Source organism: Alligator mississippiensis, chromosome 12 (genome assembly GCF_030867095.1).
Source record: "Alligator mississippiensis isolate rAllMis1 chromosome 12, rAllMis1, whole genome shotgun sequence".
In the NCBI taxonomy this organism is placed as follows: Eukaryota; Metazoa; Chordata; order Crocodylia; family Alligatoridae; genus Alligator; species Alligator mississippiensis.
In genome coordinates, this window is record NC_081835.1 from 12,216,566 (window position 1) to 12,238,967 (window position 22,402).

Below are 22,402 nucleotides of genomic sequence, written 5' to 3' on the forward strand. Positions count from 1 at the left end.
ATGAGTTAGTGTTCTATTTTATATTACCAAGATAAATTTGCATATTTGAATATATTTGGAATAAGCACAAGTACATGCCTGATATAATTATACCATTTGGGTGTACTGGAAAAGTACCACTTTTTTTTTTCAGTCTTTTCTAAGAAACTAATTCCACTGGACAGTTCTGTAGTAACATAATGAAGCAATAGAAAATACCAAATGGGAATATTGCTTAGTATGAGATCTTTAGCCTCTTGTTGAGTGATAAATTGGTTATTGCTAAATGGCTGGAACATGCTTTTACATTGGGATGATGGCTGTAGATTATAAATTTAGTGGATTTTAGGCAGTGTTTCTGGCTTTTTTCCCCATATACAATGAGGTGCAGGGCTCAGGGGCTGAAACCCAGCTGTAGGGGGTTAAGGGGATAATAGCCTCCCTGATTAAGAAGACTGGCTCAGCTGAGAGAGAGGAGAGGTTGGGCTCAGAAGTTAAAATCTCCCAGGAAGGGAAGCTGGGGGAGGACAGAGGACCCCAGTGCTGAAGCAGAAGCACAGGGGCTGTGTCACTTCTCCAGGTCTGAAGGAAGACCTGAGGTTTGGCTTCTGTTTCCTTTGGACCTGTACTTGGTGGTTGCTATGGGGAGAAGACTTGCTTATTTCCTGGAATGAGAAGACTTTTCTGCGGTGAGAAGCTTTCCAGGTATATAATAAAGGGACTGCCTTTTATAAGGAAACTGGCTCCCAAGTCTGTCTAAGGGAGTGTCAACCTGCCATGCACCCCTGTAGCTAATATCAGTATGTGAGCTGCTGTGTGCATGGTCTAAACTCGTAAGCCATTGTGCATGTATGAAATGTAATTGCCAGTAGCATAGTGCCTTTAATAGCAAGGCAGTGTTAAAACAGAAAAAAAGGACTTCTTGTTGAATGCTGATTTGAAGCTTAAGGATGCCAGAATTCCAGAGATCTGATAGGCAGTGTCTTAATTTGAACCATGGACTTCCTGCCCCAAGAAGTCATTGAGGGTCTGCATTTTACAGTCACTTTTAGACTGCTGCTGATTCATATGGATATCGAGGGTTACAGTGAGCAGACCTTCCACGACATCTGTTGTTGAACAGTGTGCTTTGGGGTTTAAAATAACTTCTGTCTGGGAATGGATCTTTAACCTGGGGGAGACCAATCGCCAGCTCTGGAGTTTCTGCTCCTTCCTCTGAAGAATCTAGTGCTGGTTAGGGCCTGAGACTTGAAATTGGCCTCCATGGTGGTCCTCAACCTTTTTAGACTCGTGGCCTGTCTTGGAAAATGCCAGCTCTCAGCTTTCACTTGTCTTTTGACAATGGAAAAATAATAGAGCAATTCTTCTGTTGCAAAGAATTTAGAGGGATACAGCTGGTCAGAATGCTTTTGACACTATGGATTCATATTTGAAATCTGTGAGTTTACTTTGTGACTCGTGTTTGCACATTTAACAGTGCTAATATTGCGTGGCATCCTAGGGAATCCTTAAAAGGATCTCATAGCAACCTGGTTGAGAATTACTAGCCTGCAAAACTGCAGCTTCATCTATTATGGCTGTTCCTATGTTCCTAATTTGCAGGCACTTCTAAAAGGTGTAGTGAAATACCAGCTTATACCTACCCAGCCTCCCATTTTCATGGTAATTTTATTATTTTTGCAAGCTGTGTCTAAAAATATCAAAATCAAATGATTTTGCTCCAAAATGCCTGCAATATGCATAAAATATACAACAATGGAAAATTCTATCGCCCCCAAAACTGAGGAACATTTGAAGTCGCTGTCATTTTTGTTCTTGAATGCCACTCAAGGTCTTCCGTTCTCATTTCTGAGGCTGTGCACTGATAGCTCCAAGCAGATTATTTTCCCAGTGGTTATTAGTTATGTTTTATTCATTAAAAGGCTGCCAAATGGAAATTATTTTCCCCTGTTAACAACTAGCATTAATGTGAGCTATCAGAAAAATCCCAGACAGTGGAAAAGCCAGAAAATACCGGGGAAACAAATACAAAATCTGAACAAAATATTTCCCCAAAAGAAGAGTTTCAGTGCAGTAGCCAGTAATTTTATTTTACTAGATGAAATTGCCCTTCCTTCTCAGAGCTTGTGGTTTCACTTGGGCCAATATGATGTCACTCAGTTGTTGCATAGTTTTTCATGACCTGTATTGGGTATGTTTACAGTCTTCCTTGGTGGTTTGACCCAAGCAGTAGCTAGCCTCTTTGGGTAAGATGTTGGTTTTATCTCAGGTCTTCCTGTCTCAGGCTTTGATTCTCATCAAAACACACAGGACAAATGTTTAGGCATGCATTTGCCTGGCAGTTAATTCAAATTAGCCCTGATTGTCCAGAGAAAAAGTATGACCTTGGATTCTTGACAGGTATTTAAAAGTGGGACAATGGACCAACTAGATCTGCAGGATATCAGGATAAAAAGCTTTGTCCCTAGAGAAATCCAACGTTTTGTTTTTGGCCTGTGAGGCTGTGAGATCTGTTTGACCTCCCTTTCAAGCTTGGGTAGGACAAGTTTCTTTTGTCGGCTGGGTTGAGGCTGTGATGGAGGCAGGACTTTGAAATGACCTGTTGTTTTTTTTTAATTGCAATACATGGTGTTTGAAGCGCTGAAAACACGGTCAGAGTTTGATTCTTGAACCTTATTTTATAAACTTCAAACTAGTGAGGATGCTGGTCATCTCCAGTTAGTCTACCCTTAAAGATGCTGCTGAATTTTGTCCTGTTGTTCAGTACTGGGATCTCGGTTCTGCAAAGCAATGAGCAAACACGGGTCCCTCTGCCCAGCTGGGCTCTTGTGAGGCTCTGTTCGAGTGTCAGGGTTTGCGGTTGCAGAGTTGGGCCAAAAGTACCCTGATTGTATGCAGGCGCCATTGAGGGAGCATATGTGCTCTGTTATCAGGGCATTCTCATTCTTCCCAATTCTGCACTGCTCTGAAATAGAGTAGGAGTCAAAGAAGTCGCGTTCCAGGAGCGATGCCATACAGATTTCTCTTTCTCCAATGTAATGCACAAAGTACTTCAACAAAAGCTCTGCCTGCATGCTGTAAGACAGGATGTGGCAGCTGAATGTCATACCCATGCTAATAGATTCTGGCTTGGGGACTCTGTACTTGCACAGCCAATGGCTGATGCCCCAGCCATGGCACGTGTATTTGTTTTTTCCTTTTTGGGACTCATTAGTGTGGAAGGAGCTGCTGTGGAAGTGTCAGTCTGTTGGAGAGGCAGGTAATTATGGTGGGCTGCCTGCCAGAAAATTTTGACTTGAGAAGTCAGTTGGGGGTGAGAGAACCTGGCAGACTAATTGTGAAGACTATAAGCTAGCACCCATAATGTGAAGGTCAGTGGAGCTGCTTTGCTTTAATAGTAATATACATGCTGAGAGACAAATTAGTTGTTTCCCTGTAAGATGTTTACTTCTGGCAGTTGGCCTAGCTTTAGTACTGGATATGGTGACAAAATGCAAGATGTCTTAATGAGATTTAGCAGCTATCTATTCTTTGGGAAAATGTGCAAGCTACAAAACTTCTTGCAACTTAAAGGAAAACTTTGACGTTGGGGTTTTAGCCCAGGATATGGTTAACCTTTTGAATATCATCTGGTGTTTGTATGTGATCCTTCAAGTGATGATTCTTTTTTAAGTTTAACTTCATATTATGATGATATATTTATCAGGCAATTTGCTTAAAACAGCCATGCTTCTTGTCTTGTCCTTGCAATGCATAAGCTCCTTGCTGGCAGTGGCACTAGGTGTGAATGTACAGCCTCAATAAAGAATTCATGCGAGTTCTCTTGTCACTCAGGTTTAAGACTAGTGCTGTGGGATGCACCTATATTGTGATTGTTTTACCATATGGCACTTGCTTGCTGTTATTTATGTATGTTCATTTATACTTGCAGTACTTCAGAGCATTGGGAACCGTTTTAGAATGTATTTTGGAGTTACATTGCAGATGCCTGATGGGGGTGTGTGTGTGTGGCATCAGGCATCATATATATGTTCCAAGTTTCTGTTCTTATGCGCAGCATGTGATATCTGGGTGGTGGAGGGGCAAGTCTTCCCGACTAGTAACTGAAGTCATAGGATGTCTGTTTATGCAGTTCTCTAGCACCCCTTGCTGGCTGGCTGAAAGAATGACATTGAAACATTAGGCATCTCTATAGTTAGCATACCATGGGTAACTTCTTCTGTAGCAACATACAGAAGAAAAATGCCAGGCTAACATAACTATACTGGCGAAAGCATAAGCTTTCCCTGGGTCTGAGCAGCATTACAACGGGTGTTTTTTCTACAAATGTCTTATCACTCCCTTCTCTCTTCCCCTTCAACTTGAACGTTTGGTTGGGTAACAGGCCAGAAGGAGAGGTTGCTGGAGAAATCCTGGGGGATGTGGGAATTGTGCAGGAGGGGAGGAGCCATTTGGCTAGCTACTTATTCACAATGTAGAACTTATTTAGCAAACAGGGTGCATTTATTATTACCAGTGCTAAATGAAACACTTCTACTTTGGGTGGAAGAGCATTGCTTGTGGGTGCTTGGAAGAGTAGTTAACTCTCTCATGATAAATGACTACTTTTTCTTTTTTGAAAATAGTGGTGGTTTTTTTTCCTCTGAAATATTGTATCTTTTTTGTATTGTGGACCAAAACAGTTAAACCTGAAATGCCATAGCTAAGAATTTAATCTGTACAGGGGAATGATTCAACTCATGCATGAATCCACTCATACTCAAAGGCCAGGCTTTTTCAGAAATAGTCTAAAGTTTAGGCTCCAAAGTGCCTTGATTTTTCAGAGGTGCTCAGCACTCAATAGTTCCCTTTTGGCTTTAACAATTGATTATTTTGAAGATGCCAAAAGGAAACATGTTCTACCTCTTTATTTGTCATCATAATAGGCTTTAATTTTGAAAGACTTCTATTTATTTAGGCTTCTATTTTCAAAATGTTTAACTTATTGTTGATTTGAGATGGTCACTCCAGAAATGTGTGCAGAGTGAACCTGGTGAAAATGGTCAAATCTGATTTCAGTTTTAGGCCCTAGAATTGCAGCTTGATCCATACAGGGATCCTTCTTACCTGCAGACTGTGGCACTGAAAACAACGGGATTCAGCACATGTGGACGACAACTCTGAGGCTAAGTACGGATGTTTGGGGAAGTTAGATCACATTAAAGATGGCTATCTTATCTAACTTAGCTTGCTCTGGTGTGGCTTTTACACTTAGATCCCTATTTAGCTTGATTATAAGTGTGAACCGTACAGAAGTTCAGGAAGGTTTAAATCGGTCTAAAAATGGCCAACCCAATCTAAGTGAAGTGAACCTCTGAGGTAGTTTTAACTTAGACTGGTATCACCAGACCCAATCTAACTGAACTTATATACAGTTCCCAGCATAGACCTAGAGCTGGAAAAGCCCGGCTCCCGGCCCCAGCCCTGAGCTGCACTCTTCTTACCTCTCCCCTGGCACCGGGCTATTTTTAGTCTCCTGGCCCCTCCTCAGCCAGCCCCCCCCCCAAGCCCCCCTTTCCCATCTCCCCTCCCCACCCAAGCCTGCCAAACCTCCTGATTTCACAAGTCACTCCTGGGGCTGGTCTTACTGGCACTCACTGGTGCTGGGAGCTGCTGGAAATAAATGATGGTGGAGGAAACATAGGCAGGATCAGATTGGCTTGTCGGGGTTGGGGATGTTGCTCATCTGGGAAGCGGGGGGTCTGAGGGAGGAGAGCCCCTCCATGGAATTGCCAGCCCCCACAATCCACCTGCTCCTCCTGCACCCCAACTTCTTCCATCAAGTTCCTGGGACCAGTAGACACCAGTAAAACCAGCCCCAGGAGTGGTTTGTAGGATTGGAGGAAGTTTGATGGCATTGGGGGGAGGCTCTGGGGGAGGGGGGTTGGCAGGATCAGAGACCTGCTCTATTCCCCCCCACCAATTTTGCCATGGACCCCACTCTTTCTACCCTGATCCCTCTCAAGTGCCCTTGCGGTCCCTGCCAGCCCCCTCTCACCCCTCCAAAGCCCTAATTTAGCTGAGATCAGGTGGCCATTTTTAAACTATCTAATCTCATCTGAAATCTCCCCTTAACATCCCTGAATGAACACTTAGATCCAATCTCTGCTCCCCAGACTTTCAGTTGTCAGATGAAATGAAAACAATTTAATAATTGAATAGATGGCTATTCTGTCTCCACAGCACGGATTGGGTACCTTGAGACCTCTGATTGAATCCAGCTCTGTTCATACTATCAACAGAACAGAGGTCTATTGGTAGGGCTCTGTGGGGTTGCATGTCTTGTTGCTATTTTTTTTCTGGTCAAACAGAGCTTTAGTTATTCAGGCTATTAAAGCAATGATTTTGAAACATGCTAAATTCAATAAAATAGAATAAGTAACATTTTATTATATATTTAAAGCTTTGTATTTATTTTATGGGGGTGGGGGGGCAGACAGAGGAAATGTTATGGAAATATACTTTATTACTTCACTCAAATGCTTTTTTCCCCCCCCCCCCCCCCTTCTACTCTGTTCAATAAGGGGGCAAGGGAATAATTTTCAAATCTTCATATCTAAAATTTTGCTTAATATAGTTGCACCCAGTTGCATAATGTCTTGCATGAATTGTCCTTACTCAAATGAATATCCAGACTGATGTGAGTGAAATTTTTGTATAAGTATGGGCTTCTTATTAGAAGAAAGGTTAGCAAGATTGGGCCAGTTATTTGTATGAACACAGCTTGAACCATTCTACTGGTGGCAAACAATCACTGTGTTTTATAGAGTAGACAAATGGCAATATTTAGTGTGTTGTTTTTACTGGCCAATTGTAGAGCATTTCTCTTTATCCACAGACCTGAGGTTTTTGCTTTTTTTTTCTTTCGGCGATTATGACATATTGGAAATAATAAAACACGGTGCAAAAATCCTATAACATCCTTTCATAATCTTCAGTGCACAAGGACTGTAGCCTGCTTTTGAGGTTTGGGGTGTTTTGTTTTGTTTTTTTTTTTTTTGATAGACTTTCCCTCCTTTTCTCTTCTTCTCCCTCTACCTCCCCAGCATATCTGCTCAAGAAAACAAATTTGAGCTACATAATAATGTAGTGGGTTGGGTTTTTTTGTACGTTTATTTCCAGGCTTCACTAGACACAGGCTTTAGAGAGTATTTCAGGCTTCCTCCTTTTAAATTATTCATAACTTAAAGGATGACTGTAAATTTCAGGGGTTTAGGATATGATCTGGCACCTGGAGAAGTTTATAGGAATCTGTGTTAACTTCAGTGGGCTCCTTGTTGCACCCTCCATAAGAAATGTCTGTCTTTATTTTTTTCTGAAATATCCCCTCCCCCCCCATTCTCCCCAAAAAGAAAAGTATAAAATATCCCCTCTTCCATAATGTGCTTTTTCTCCATTATAAGATGAGCAGTGTTAGCTGTAAGCTTATGAATCAACTGATTGCAAAAGACTGTTGACTAAATTGCTTGAGAGAGACTAATATGTAAGACAACATCATTTCATGCTGGAAGCCCTGTGGGTTTACAAATACTATTATTAATAAAAAGGGCATAGTATTATTCTGAATTCTCAAAGAGCTGACCTTTTGGAATGAGCCTGAAGTAATTTTCTTTGATTTCTGCTTGTTCATGAAAAGAGGTAATTCATGTGGCCTTTTAATATGTTTTTATTCTTTGTGTTAAAAACATTTTCCATTTTCTGCTTTATCGCAAAGTCTGTAAACCAGTTTTAGGAGAATTTTGCCAGACAGTTTTAGAGCTGTTTAAATATTTTGCTCATCTTGATGATTTTTTTTTGGTGGGGGGGCAGGTAACAGCACTTAAATCTGACCCAATGCTCACTGAAGTCATTGAACAGGGTTCACTTGATGGGCGTACAATCAGATCTGAAGGAATTTTATACCATTTTGTGTAGGAAAATATAAGGCTGAAACTCAATGAGGAGTTTGTCCTTCCAGAGGAAGGAGCACTGCTCTGCTGCATTCTCTGGGTGGTATTTGCTCCCTGATTGCACTAGCCGCTATGTTCTGAGGCTGTTGGGATATTGAAATCAAGGCCTACATCTTGCCACTTGCAAAGCTGGTAGGATGTATGGAATCTACAGAGTCTGCTTTTCATCATTCACCATTGGCTACGCTATTAGACATCAACACAGGAGAAGGAAGGGGCTGCCATGTGCCCCCTTGCTCTCTTGCAGTGCCATAGAACCATAGAAGGTTAGGGTGGGAAGGGACCTCAAGAGGTCACCTAGTCACACCCCCTGCTCAAAGCAGAACCAGCCCCAACTAGATCATCCCAGCCAAGGCTTTGTCAAGATGGGCATTAAATCAAAAAGGATGGAAATTCCACCACCTCTCTAGATAACTTGTTTCCATTCTAGTGAAAGAGTTTTTCCTAATATCCAACCTAAACTCCCCTTGCTGCTACTTGAGCCCATTGTTCCTTGGTCTCTCATATGCCACCACTGAGAACAGTCCAGCTCCATCCTCTTTGGAACCGCCCTGCAGGTAATTTTAAAGGCTGCTATTAAATCCCCCCTCAGTCTTCTTGTCTCCAAACTAAATAAACCCAGTTCCCTCAGCCTCCCCTTAGAAGTTGTGTCCCAGCCCCCCCGAGCCATTTTTGTTGCTCTCCAACTTGTCCACATCCTTTCTATAGGGGTAGGTGCAAAACTGGACACAGTTCTCCAGATGTAGCCTCACCAGCGCAGAATAGAGGGGAATAATTACTTCCCTCTATCTGCTGGCAATGCTCCTACCAATGCAGCCCAGTATGCCGTTAGCCTTCTTGGCAGCAAGGGCCTGCTGTTGACTCGTATCCAACTTAGTGTCCTCTGTAACCCCAGGTCCTTTTCTGCAGAACTGCTGCTTAACCAGTCAGTCCTGAGGCTGTATCGGTGCATGGGATTAGGACTTTGCACGTATCCTTGTTGAACCTCATGAAATTTCTTTTGGCCCAATCCTCCAATTTGTCTAGGTCGCAATGATGCAAACTAGACCATGGTTTGGCCCAGAATGCTTGTATGAGGCATTGCAGTTATTTCATTACCTTGAATAGAGGCAGAAAAGTCATTTTACTCCTGCAACATGGTTAACAAATGAGTCAGGCCTATTGTCCATATTGGCCCACAGTATGCCTGGTAGCACTGAGGAACTTGCACTGCAGCAATTCTGGACAGTACTAGCGCCTATGAGGACAGGCTGCCGTAATCTAGACAGACCTCTAGCAGGTCAAAATGGGAAGGCACAAAGCATCCAGGAAGAGCACACACCAACTGCTGAAGCTTCCTTAGCCTGACGAAGGGTTTTTGGACCCGAAAGCTTGCTTAATAACTATTCTCCAACCATTTGGGTTGGTCTAATAAAAGATATCAAATTCACCCCATGGAACCTTGTCTGCCAAAGCAAACGGACACTTTTAACAATTGCATCAATATCGGATGATATGAAAGTAAACTGTTACAATATACCGGTTACATCCTGCAACAATACCAGTGTTGCAAAATTGTTGCACCTTTAAACTTCCTCTGCCCAATCTGTTGCTCTGCTTTGTGCTCCCTGCCCTACCTGTCTCTGTGTTCCCTGATCCTGCCCTGATTTTCTGCATGCCACACACACAGGCTGACCGTACCATTTGCGGCATGTGTGCCAGAGGCTGGCCACCCCTGAACTAATGCATGCTGTTAAGTGGCAGTTCCTTCTCCTCTTTTTTTTAAGTGGTTAAAAGGCACGCTTTGTTCATACCTCTAGGTTGCAGGCAGAGGAAATTATTATACTGCTTTTAAAGGAGATTGAGGGATTTGCCACTTGTGAAAATGCATCAGCTGATCCACTGTAACTGTTTTGCGTGTCCCCTCCTATCCCACAGGAAGTGAAGCGAAAAAGTGGCAGCTTACGTCGGGCTGAAACGGCGATGACATGACTGCAGGTAACTCGGTGCTTGCTGCAGGATAAAGAAGACGCATGGAAGAGTAGTAAGTCCCTCACCCATCGCTCGAATAGTTTTCTGTCCAAATTCTCAAAGCCAGTTTTGCCTTCTCTTTCTCTTGGGCTGCGAGTTCTGTGTTCCACCTCTTGCAGTTTCACATATGCTCTGAGAGGAGCTTGTATAAAAGTACAATAGGATTGTATACTTCTGGAGTGAAATATATTGAGCTATATTCAAATCTAAATGTGCTTTCCCTCTTTGTCCAGAGCAGATAGAACTGTTTTTGGTCACGAGGTACAGGAAAGTGTTTTGTGTTGTAATCTAATGAGAGAACCTACTTGAGGGACTAATCAAAAAGAGAGCGGTTCCCTGCATGCTAAGTTGCTTTTCCACAAGCATTCTGCTGCTTTCTTCTTGTTTTCCCCATTTTCTTTGTGAATACAGATTGACATCCATAAACCCTGTGCCTATTAAAATTGTGCATGGCTTGGCATCTTTTCACAAAGAGACTTTTTAAAGGTTATTTTCGATTAAACTTTTATATAGGCCTTCCAAAATTCAGATCTTAAAAACAAAACATAACCAAACCAGGTAAAATGCGTTTTCAGTCTGGGGAGAGGGGAGGGGATATGAATAAATAGCGTGTATTTATTGAATTAGGCAGTATAAAATCAGTGTGTGTGTTAAATCAGTGCCCCAGTCATGATCATTTAGATGATACAAGATTTTTATTGTTCATAAATTTAAAGGCCCTGATGCACTTATTTGAACTGACTGCTCCTTTGCTTAGAATAATTGCTTAAATTCCCCTCTGGGGCTTTTTTGCTTAGCTAAAAGACTTTTCACCTTTGAAGCTTTGATTTGATTTTGAATTCTTTCTTATTCAAATGAAAATGCTAATCACCTAGTGAAAAAGACAACTTTGTAAGGAGATTTGTCTTCTAAGTTCTGGAAAGCGGACTGGAAAGTTTTTGACTTTCATTTCCTTTATGCAAGAAGGTTGTCCTATTTGCAGATGCTTTTTCTCTCGACTTTCCAAGCAAGACAAAACCTGTGAATCTGAATTGTCCTTCAGGGTATTTGGAAGCTCTTGTCATAGGTAGGGCTGTCCTGTTCGCAGCCAGATCATCTTGCTCTTAATTATTTTGATTGTTAATAATCCATCAGCTGTATCCCCTGGTAATTTGTTGGAGATTTGCATAGTGTAATTTCATAGCATTGTTGGCATGATGTGTTTAAACAGAGGATGTTTTGTTTGCTGAGCTGAGATGCGGCTCTGTGGCATCATTGAAAAGAATCACAAAAGTTGGAACAGTGATTACAGGAGAGGAGCGATTTGCATTCGAAATGCACATTAGTAATAAACAACAGAAGGATGCTGGGAAAAAAATGGATCTGCGAATTTAATGGGGAGCTGGGCCACTGAATTATTTAGTTTGACACTGCTGCACATCAACAACTATTTATTAAGCCATTATAAGTGTGCACTCTACTCCAGCATCAATGGAGACATTCAAGTAATTAAAACTAGACAAAGGAGCCAAAGCCCAGTTGGCTTTAACTGGGTCAAGGAGAGCTCTTGTACGCAAATATGGGTGAACCTGAAAATCAAATGTGAACATTCAGCTGTGATATGTATGTGCACATGCAGCAGGCTCCCTTAATCAGCCGTTTCTTGAATATTTGTCATTCTGTTTCGGGTCACTTCCCTGCACAGAACGATAGAACGTGACCATTCCTGCCCATCGGCGCCCTGGTGCAGGGCTGTCCACTTTCAGAGCAGGCCAGGACTGGGTGTTGTGCTGGTTGTGTGCCATGGGGACTCTGCATGTGGACTGTGAGCTCATCAGGCCCCCTTCTGCTATACTGTCCTGCCCCAACCCTTGGTCACAGCTGCAGCAGCAGGAGCAATATGGGGAGTGGAAGTCAAGCAGGAGCTTGTGGGCTACTTGCTTGCTAACCCTTGTGGCCAGGGTTTGGCCTTCAGGACACCAGTTGCACAGCCCTGGCCTAGAGAATATCTTGATTTGAAGAGCCCAGAATTCCCCCTGGAATAGTGTTGGTTTTTTTTTTTAAGCATATAAACATCATTATTTACTTGAGTTGATTGAATCTGCCCTCAAAATACAAAGGCATGAAAGTTCAAGCTGGTGTGGCAATGTGGAAATCCAAGCATTAACCTTAAAGCCCTTTCCACAATCCCCTAACATTTGTACTTAAAGATGAGGACTAAATTGAAGACCATGTTGTCGCTGAAAGCAAACATCTAACATTAGGCAGATGTAGAACTAAAAGGGCTATGCTTACACAGAGCAAGTCGGAGCAAATGTAGCCCAGCTACCACTAGAAGGAGATGGAAAGCCGCAGTAGATGGGTGTAGGTTATACATATCTCTGCCGAAGCAGCCATTAAGGTGACTGGATACAAAAGAGCAAAGAATGGCCGTGTTCATTGTCTCTGAAAGACTGCTTTTTTTGCTATGCACTCCACAGTCTGTAGGGCAGCACTGAGAGGGAGCAGGAGACTCTTAGCTATGGTAGGTTTTGCTTCTCGCTGCACTTTTTGTCCCAGTAAATGTTTAGAATGTAAACTCTATTGGAGTTTTTTATCTTACACATTTCTGGGGTCAAGGCTATAGGGACCAGATAGGTCTACTGTAGATGTGACTGCATTAATAATGACAGTAATTATTGCCGTGTAACTTGTTCAGACATAATGCACTCCTCCATCACGAATGGAGCACAAGAGGTACTCAGCCCATTTCACTGGTTACCCTAGTTTAACCTCCAAACTTTGTTTTACAGCATTTTCTGCTTCATGACAAACAAGGAAACATTTCATAAAGGTTCATCTTAAGCAAATATTCTGTGCCAACATTTTGAATAAAACCTTCTCTCTGTCTGTGTCACTTATTTTATATACCAACGTAGATGGATTAAGGTTTGGAGTCGATGTTGCTAACGTATATCATTCAAGCCTCTCTGCAAGAAAGTGAATCTTTTCCTGTTTAATTCAGTTGAGTCAGATTCTGCCAAGACTTTTATACCTTGTGACTCTGGTTCCCTTCATGTGCGTGACATGGGACATGAGTCAGTGCTAAATTGGGCCCTCGGAGCATCGCCTAGAAATATTTCTTTTGTTTACCAGAAGTAAGACGCTTTTGTCCCTGTCAGCAACCAAAAAGCATATTTTGTGAGTTGCCAACTTTTAAAGATCCCTTCCAAAGAACGGTTATTACAGTGTGCCACGATGGTCACTGACTGTTATAACATCTCTGACTAGCTCTTATTTTCTTCTAGATGAAAAGGTTGAAATATTGACAGCATACAAAGGAAATGTCACTGGTCAAAAATGTCCCAAATGAGTCAAATGTAATGGTTGAAAAGTAGAAGGTTTTTTCTTTTTGAGACACAGGTTAAGCGAGGCACTGGCAAGGCAGGCTTATTCACTGCCTGTGGTTATGTGATTCACAGTGCTCAAAGATCAAATTTGAAATGTGCAGTGAGGAACTTTTTATCTTGGCTTATGAAGAATGATTTTTCATTTGAATCCTAGATTAGGACTCGGAAGGAAACTGGATGTTGTACCAGGAAGCAATTTAGTGCTTATGCAGTGCATTTTTTTTCATTAATTTTCTTAGTATCTGTACCTCCTACAAACTCTTTTTTATTGGTGTTAATGAAAATACACCTACCCGATAATGTGAGGCCAGGTAAATTATATGGTAATTGCTGCCAAAGAATGCAACATTTCCACCTATGATAGGACAGGCTGACTTTTCCATCATGCAGGTACTTTTTCATTTACTACCTTGAGAGTGACTTCCATTAATAGTAGTGTACAATACAGGCCCCAGCATGCTGCAGTGCGTTGCTATTTGCAAATGATAAGTCTGGGTTGTACAGTAAAACTCACCCCTGTGCAGATGCTCCTGTGAGGCTCCTTGTACCACTTGAACTCTTGATGCGAGGCTGAAACGGTGAAAACGCGTTTAGTAATAGGAGGGATCTTATACTATAATTTGCACAGGAGAAGTAAGGCTGCCTCTAATTATGGAAGCAAACTCAACACACCTGCTTTGGAAGGCAGGTTTCCTGTGCAGACCTACCTCAAGATGAGGTACTAGACCTCAGCCTCATTACTCTCCAGTCAGTTGATCCTCAAGCTCACCTTGTGCTAGTGGAGATGCGAGGAGTTTGATCATGCAAGATGCTGCTCCCAAACCAGCAGAGCACTTCAGCAGGTGTTTGGCATGAATTGTACTTGCGGTATTGACTTCTGTGGGACTCTGCACACGACTGAAGCTAAATAGCTGCCAGAGCCCCAGGAAAGGTTGGATTCTCTCTCTGAGGCAGAGGGAACTGCAGGCTGGCACAGAAGAGATGCAAGAGGGGAAATCCTAGCAACAGCCAAGCTTGGGGAGGGAGCTTAGGCTGATATTTATGTTTAGTTACGAGAGTTACTAATCCATCCCCGAGGAAAAGGATAACTGTGGACTGCCTGTGATGGCTGAGGTTGAACTGCAGCTCTCAGGGTACGAAGCAGTGTAAGTGTGATAATAGCTTGGGAAAGTTTATGCTAAACCAGCTAGCTTGAGGACCTATAGCGGTAAAGAGACAGCAGCCTGTTCAGCCCCAGTACAAGCCCTCTGTGTTGTATTCCTGTTCTCTGAGGATGTATTCCTGTTGCTGATCTGTACTGAATACATTTCAGTGCTTTGCCTGCTATTGATACCCTTGCTGGCTAGAGTAAACCTAGTACAGGGGTATCTCCCCTTGGTGCAGTTGCACTGTTTTTTGCTATGTGAGCATGCTGCGTATGCAGACTCACCTTTAGCCATTTTATTGTCACCCGGGTGAGGCCTCTTCTGGGATATGGTATGGTTTTTGGCTTGGATTAAACAACCTCATGGAGCTGCCTAAATAACAGCACCCTGCTGCTGGCTGCCTAATGGTGGCAGCACTCCCCAGAATCTGTTCAGTGCTGTCCCAACTACCCTTTCCCCTCCTGGATCCTCTGCATGATTCCCTAGCCCAGGGTTTGCTAGGAGCCCTGCATTCATGTGTTTCTGGCAGCTTGCACAGTGCCTATGCTGGAAGAATTCTTCCTGGGCAGTTAAAGGGGCTTTTCTGATCCTTTTATACCAATGCAGCAGCATACAGAGGCCATGGGAGGGAATCCTTGAGAATGTTTTGGAACTTTTGTCTGCTTACGTTTTTTGTGCCAGCTTTTCCATTTATTTTTGTTTGTTGGAAGGTTTCAAATGGATTTCCACCAAACTCTTAAATGTTTGTGCATCGTTTAAACTTCCCTGAAAGACGTTTATGCATAACTAGATATGTCAAGACATTTTCTTCTTTAAGATTAGAATTGAGCGTACATGTGTGTGCGTGCACACACACACGCACACAAAATTCATACATACATACATACATATACGTGGCGTGTTTTCTTTCACACTGATGTAACTTCACTTCCATAGAAACATACAAATACTTGAACACTGGTGTGATATTTGGTGTTACGAAAGGTACCTTTCCTACTGAAGGATAATAGTACGTGGAAAAATATATTCAAGATGGTAAAGTTTCAAACCAGGAATTTGAGGCTACATTAATTAAACCTGTTACTTTTAAAGGCCCTTATTTTGATTCACCTCTAAACAACATTCGGCTCTTGCTGTGGGAAAAATTACATATCCTTCATGGTCACAAGCTAATGATTCCTAGTTTTGACAGAGGGGTGCTGGTATTGATGGACTGAGGATTTCTATGCCATCAGCTGACATTCTACTCAACACTTCAGTGCACGTCACCTAACTGATGGTGTTCTGTACACCTCTGCTATACAGTGCGTGTCCTCAGTTGGATAATGTAGGAAGTTTTGGTGGGGAGATCTGGATAGTCCTTCATTCTGCTGACTTTGTTTTTTGGATCCTGCTTCCTTGAAGCTAAGTGAGTAAGCCTTAGAGATGCTTGTTTCATACCATATGTTAGTTGAAAATCACATGTGGGGCTATAGAGGCATAGCAGGGCAATTCTGCACCTGGGGCAGCTGATGCACGTGTGGATGTGCCAACTGTTGTGATGGCCATCGGGGCTGTGTGTTTAGCTGCCACTGTGATGGTGGCTACATTTGTACCTCTTTCTCCCTTCCCCTCTCCCCCCACTACTTTGCAAGGCTGCTGCCCCAGGCATCCTCACCACCCTTTATTTAAGCTCCTGCATGGCTACCAGTTATTTTGGCTCCAGAATAAATGAGTTCTTGGAGTCCTGGTGATTTGGAGTTGGCCAGCAAAGCACAGTGGGAGAAGGAGGAGCGCTGTGAAAGATCTTTCCCCGGTCTCTGGGGAAAGAACAAGATAGGAAGAAGGGCTGAGAACAAGTGAAACGAAGAGTAAAGCACCCTAAAGGGGCAGACAATCTGTGAAAATGGTCACCAACATTTAGATACAGTGTGGTGAGGTGGATGAAAAATGTCCTGGTGCTGAAGGGTTTTGAAGTACTCTGGAAGGGGTAGAATTAGTCCTAATTTAGACACCAGGGCAGATCAAATTAACCAGTTGGGGACAGGGGGAATGCTAATAGGAGCCTGAGGTAGGAGCTGGAAAAGGAAGTCACTGTGACTGTGGATGTCTGGCATCACACCCATATGCTGTTTTCACTGATGTGTTCTCTGTTTAATAGCAACACTTGGAACCAGCTTGTTTGCAAGTACTTTGTGGGATAAAGTCAGCATTTAGCCCAAGTAGCCAAGGGTTTTGACTTGTGAGGGGTTAACATGTGGTCCTCAGGCTCCCAACTGGAGACTGCTGTTTCTATAGCTCTGGTGACTGTGGCAGCAGCTGGGGTCTTGGATCTCAATTCCCCAGCTTCTGCTGCATTTCCCTGCCCCAGGTAGAGGGAGACTGGCATGGTGTAGGAGAAGTGGGCACCCTGAAATGTCCATGCAGCACCACAGGGGAGCTTGCAAGGAGCTGAAGGCGAGGTGAGTTGCCCCACCCATGTATGGTACAGCAGGGAGCACCCTCCTGCAGACCTGGTGTGCATCCTGGGGGTCTTGTGGCCCCTGCTGGTACAGCATGATGGGCATGTGACCTCTGGTTTCTTTGAAGTTGGACAGCCCTAATCTGCTCTGTCCTACACACTCTGTTTCCATGAAGTTCAAATTGGCCAGGGCCTGTTGAAGAGAAGCAACCATGAAATTCCTAGAGGGCTGTGCACTTGTAGCAATATTTAATTAATAATAATAATAATAATAATTAATCCTTGGAACCCATCTGTCTCTTGTGATTTAGGTAAGCATTATTACAGACACAAAACTGGGGCACTTGGGTTAATTGACTTGCTCAGGGCCAACATTAAAGCCAGACTAGATCTTTACTCAAAAAAGCCCTAAAGTCAATTGTAAGGGAAATTAATGTCCTTTACTCAGCATGGAGGCTATTTAAGCAACTGTAACAAGGTCACAGAAGGCATGGAAATGGGGAAGTGAGAAATGCCCTTACAAAGTGCAAATGAATGGAGATGGGGAAATGGGAAGAAAAGTAATAAAATATAGTTAAATGAAAGCAAACTCTTGGTCCCTCTTCCCTCCCTCTCTTCTGTAGGAGGAAGGGTCATTCCATGGCATAGCTGGAACATGCGGTCTAGGGTCCCCCAGGGAGATATTACTGTCAGCATAAGGTAGAATTACTGGTACTTGTGCTTGAGATGCTGGCCTTTGGCAGCCCTCTAGGATGGAAGGAAAAGTACGACGGCAGGCAGCCACTTGTGCCGGTCCTTTTCAGACTTGCAGTATGTCATGGGGAAGAGGCGGTGAAGGGAGGTCACTAGATCTGTTTCTCTGACTAGATGTTTGACTTTAAAATGGTCCTTTTCTCTTGACTTAATCTAAATAGCTGATAGCCACATAATTCCTCCCACCATCCGAGCAGTGTTGTGGTGGTGTTACAGTGATGGTCTGGCTTAATACGGATGCTTGAAGCCTGACGGCTTGGATCTTCCCATTCCTAACTACTTAAGTTGCTCTGATGAAAGATGGTACCTCATCTCAGCAACCGGCTCCTTTACTATTAGTATACAAGTGATTTTGGTAGGATAATTATAGCAAAACTTCTGGCCCAAATAATATGGGGGAGACTCTTGAGCATCAGAGGCTTTGGTGATGGGACCCACGATGAGCTTAACAGCTAGGAAAGGTGCAAAGCAACAAATAAGGTGAAAATGGGGGGGCACATAGAGAATATGAGGAGACCTTATTGTCCAAGGAAATAGAATGGTTTATATCTCACGTGGTAAAAAACACTTGCTTAGGTAACTTGGCCCTTGTATGACAGTCCCTGCCCACGTCCACATGAGTGTGAACATCTGTTTCCCCAGGGACAAGAAGCAGTGGCACACCTTGTACTACTTGTCCCCAGGGAATGCCTGCGCCATGCACCCTCTGGAGTGTGGCAGGTTACCCTGGGTAGCATAGGGGAGACCGGGGCCAGCACTGGCCCCAGCAGCCTTACCTGGGGTCCTGGGGTCCTCCTTGGGCTGCAGCAGAGGCGATCCTGCCACATGGAACCTGGCCAGCAGCTGGAGTGCGAGTCCAGCCAGGCAGGCTCCGGTTTTGGGCAGTGTGCACTGTCCCCACGTGTGCTGCCTCGCTGCTTTTTTGCACGGGTTTTTGGCGGCATGGAGAACACCTGAATATGCAGTATCCGGCACCTCAAACGTGTCTGCGGCACCACATACTGCATGGGCGCACTCATCTGGATGCGGCCCCTGTCTATAATGCACCTGTTCACTTCAGACGCTGTACAGTATGGTTTTCTTCCAATTGGAAACAGATTTTGACATTTTAGATGAGCAGCATTTTCTGCTCTGTGAAGCTTCCTCAAGGTGTCATGTTTTCATCTTCATTTGGATATTTTCATCCTTTAGAGTTGGTTGATAAATTGTTCCTTACAAACTTCATTAAATAGAAATTCTGATGGGAACAAGGCTGTGTTTTTTTTCTCCTTTGTAACAATGTCATTTACTGCAATATACTTTACAGCTTTTCTGATAAATTTTTGTTTGAATTCTAATTTTTTTTGTGTGAATGAAGCTTGAATGTTGCAATAAGTACCAAAAGCAGAATTAAGAGAACCTGTTATTTTCTGTTTCTTTCTTGAACTGCAAGTAGGAAAGGTGGTTAGATTAGGACCTAAAAAGTTTATACTAATGTCAAAAAGTGGCTTAAGAGTGCAGCCTGTTCTGTATGACATCTTTGACCAAGCCAGGAGTTAATTAGTTTGTTGTTTCTGATTTGGGTCAGATCATCAGGGACACTGAATTCATTCAGTTCACATCTATTGTTACTTATGTCCAGTGAAGCTCCACCCTCTAGTCTAATGTTGTAGTTTTCTTTTTTAAACAAAGCCATTATCTAAGTATTAAATATGCTGAGTTTAACATCAGAAGTAGTCTTCTATTTTTTTCAGGGGCTTTAAAAGCTTAGGTGATATATCAATGACCAAATGTAATTGCTTTCTCTAAAATATGACTTTCTAATAGGATATTTGACTCGGATGTATGTAGTGAATGATTTAATTTATGTAGAAGCTATGGATCTGAAAGAGGAGGAGCAGGTGCAGTTGTGATATATAGACTGCATTCATCTTAAATTATGGATAATAGATGACTCATTTGGGGATATATTTTCACTAGTTTTTAAATTAAATCTCATCAAATACATGATAATTGGGTATATTTATAAACCAGCAAAGCCTACCCACGGGATGCTATGATATGTTGTCAATAATACAGCTTAACAGTAAAACAAGTCAGAATTTAATTATTGCTAGCATTTGGACTGCAGCTTCAAGAGTCATTCATTATGGCCATCTTTGGAAACGCATCTTTTGACAGCCTCTCGCCATTCTGATTCTAGAGCACGTTAAGTCAGGTGTTTAAAGTCCACTTTAGTTTGTAAACTGATGAACCTGGTTTTTAGCTTGGATGTGGAGTTTTTTTGTAACACTTTTTTTTTTTAACAAACAGCAGAAGTGACTCAGTCTACCCACTCGTTTTGTGTTACTACCTGCTGACTGCAAAAGAGCTAATTTTCCCTGGGACTGGGAGATAATTCATGGCTGCTAGTGCATAGCTTGACTTACTGAGACATAACTGTTTTATTCCTGATGTTTAATACAGGTTGGCTTGGTTTGGAAAGTCTGCTTTGTGTTAGCAGTTGCAGTGTTCCCCGGAGACTTAAAAAGTCTCTACAAGGAGTCTCTGCTCGTTTGAACTTGAGGTGCAGCCACGATAAGAAACTTGGATGTTGTAGGCTGCAGTGTCAGTCTCGGAGTTCTAGGACTGCGGGACTCATTCTGCTTTGAGCCTGGCTCGCACAGGTGGACTTGCAAAGAGTAAGTTTAGGGTAAAGGATACAGTTGCTATCTTCATGGAAAAAGGTCATCTCCAACTTGGAAGAAGGTTCCCGGGCTACGAAGATCTACAGGCTTTTTTGGCTGTTCTTTTTAAAGGCATTTTAAAACTTTCCTTGCTTAATAAGCAAAACAGCTGTATGAAATTCTACCTTCGATGCTATGGTTTAGATGCTGGTTATAACCAGCTTCTTATAGCCATCTTGACTGTTTTAAATGCTCCAAAGCTAAAATTTGCCCAACTTTTTTGGCTTAGTGGCCAGTGCCATATTCAGGCAGGCTGCCATTGTTTGCCATGATGCAAACCTGACCCCCATGCTTGGGTGATCCCTGTTGCTGCCACCACTTCATCTTCTCCTAGGGACACAGGTCATTGGCAGCAGGGAAATGACTTGTTTGCCTGCAGGGATGAGGATGACACTTGCTGTCATCCTCAGCAACTGAGTCACAGTTACGGGTACACTTTAGTCATCCTCAACTGCACACAGCTTTTTCAGCGGGGCTAATGTTGGCAGGGCTCCCACAGCTATTGGATAATTGGAGTCGATGTCCTGTAGAGCAGTGCAGGCTGTATGCAAACTCAGGCACTGCTTGCTGTTTCATTTACATTTTGGTCATACTTTCAAGATTGTATTCCCAGCTATAAGTGATAAAAACTGACTTCTCTCTCTCTCGATTTTTTTTTTTTCTTTAATAAAAGCTGGAAATCTCATGTAGTTTCTCCATTCCAAAATCTTGGGTTGTAGGCACAGACCTATCAAGTCTATTTCTTAATCCATCCCTGTGTTAATCCAGATTCTCCCACAAGTGTGAGTTAAGAATTGGTTTAGGACCATTACACTTTTTACTGATGAAAATGTAGATGCTTAAATCTTTTTTTTCCCTACAAATTATCAGGTCATTTAAAAAGAAATTGGGCTCATTTTAATCTAATTCCTAATGTGCAACTATCTGGGGAGTTATTTTCAGCTCCGTTAGTTGCACTTTGCAATTATCATGCTCCTTTTAAAGAAAAGAAAAGTAGCAGGACTATATTTTATGTGAATTACTGGTGATCTTTCAGAACAACTTGTATTCAGGATAAGTAATGGAAGAAATATGAGGCCAAACCAATGATAATGCAGACCTGAAAAAGCACATCAGAAATAGAAACACGTAAAAATTATACGAAAATGCTAATATTTGGTCACCATATGTGTGAGTTTCAAATTAAGAAACTTTGGAAAATAATTATGATTCAAGTGAAACCCACAGCTGCTAACTTCTGTTTTTTAATTTCTGGTTTGACAAAGGCAATGGTTGTCATCTTGAGCTATTTAATTGGCTTAGCGTATGTCTGCACCACAAACTTCTGCTGCCATACCTGTGTGAGTTCAGACTGTGAAGAGTTGTGATCCCTGGCTGACAGCTGTACCAACAAAAGCTCCAAGTGTAAATTCTGTTATACCACCACAGGTTTTGCCAGTATATTTTATATTCCTTGGAATTGGGGGCCAGGACTGGGGAGGCTTGAAATAAGCAGATATAAGCTGCATCCACACTTGGGAAAGCTTTGTCAAGAAAGTATATTGGTGTACCTCTTCACAGCAAAGCATTCTTACCTTAAATGTAGCTTCCATTCAATCTGTGAGAACTGTCTTGCCTCCTATTTCCCAAACATAAATGTCTTTTTCCCCCAAAATCTTGTTTAATTAATTATTGGGGGGGGGGGGGGGGAGGGAGGGGGCAGTGGGGACTGGGGATTTGGATGTGTCTCTATGGTTAGCTATTATGTGTTTATCATTTTATTGCTCGAGTGGTATTTTTAGTCCTTTATTCAGAAGATTCAAGCAATGCTCTTGCTTCCAAATTGATGGAAAAATCCAAATATCAAGTTGCTCTACTGTATTTGTTTTAATGCTCATTACAGTCCCAAATTAAGGTCTTTTTAGGAATGTTTCTATATGAACTTCCCATTACTTACAAGATTTGTCTCCTAGGCATTCAACTAGTTTGTAGAGTAAAGTGAAATGTGTATAGGAGTTTGCAGGATCGGGTTATC

General features: G+C 42.5%; 1 long non-coding RNA gene across 4 annotated transcripts in view; it reads left to right on the plus strand.

The window, feature by feature from the left end:
• The first annotated feature begins 454 nt into the window (after nucleotides 1–454).
• The window catches only part of LOC109286220 (uncharacterized), a 672,376-nt gene continuing 650,428 nt past the window's right edge, over nucleotides 455–22,402 (plus strand). For all 4 annotated transcript variants that reach the window (XR_009456014.1, XR_009456013.1, XR_002094189.2 and 1 more), the window contains exons 1-2: nucleotides 455–684; nucleotides 9,885–9,990. This is a non-coding gene — a long non-coding RNA (uncharacterized LOC109286220). The remainder of the gene's footprint in view (nucleotides 685–9,884; nucleotides 9,991–22,402) is intronic.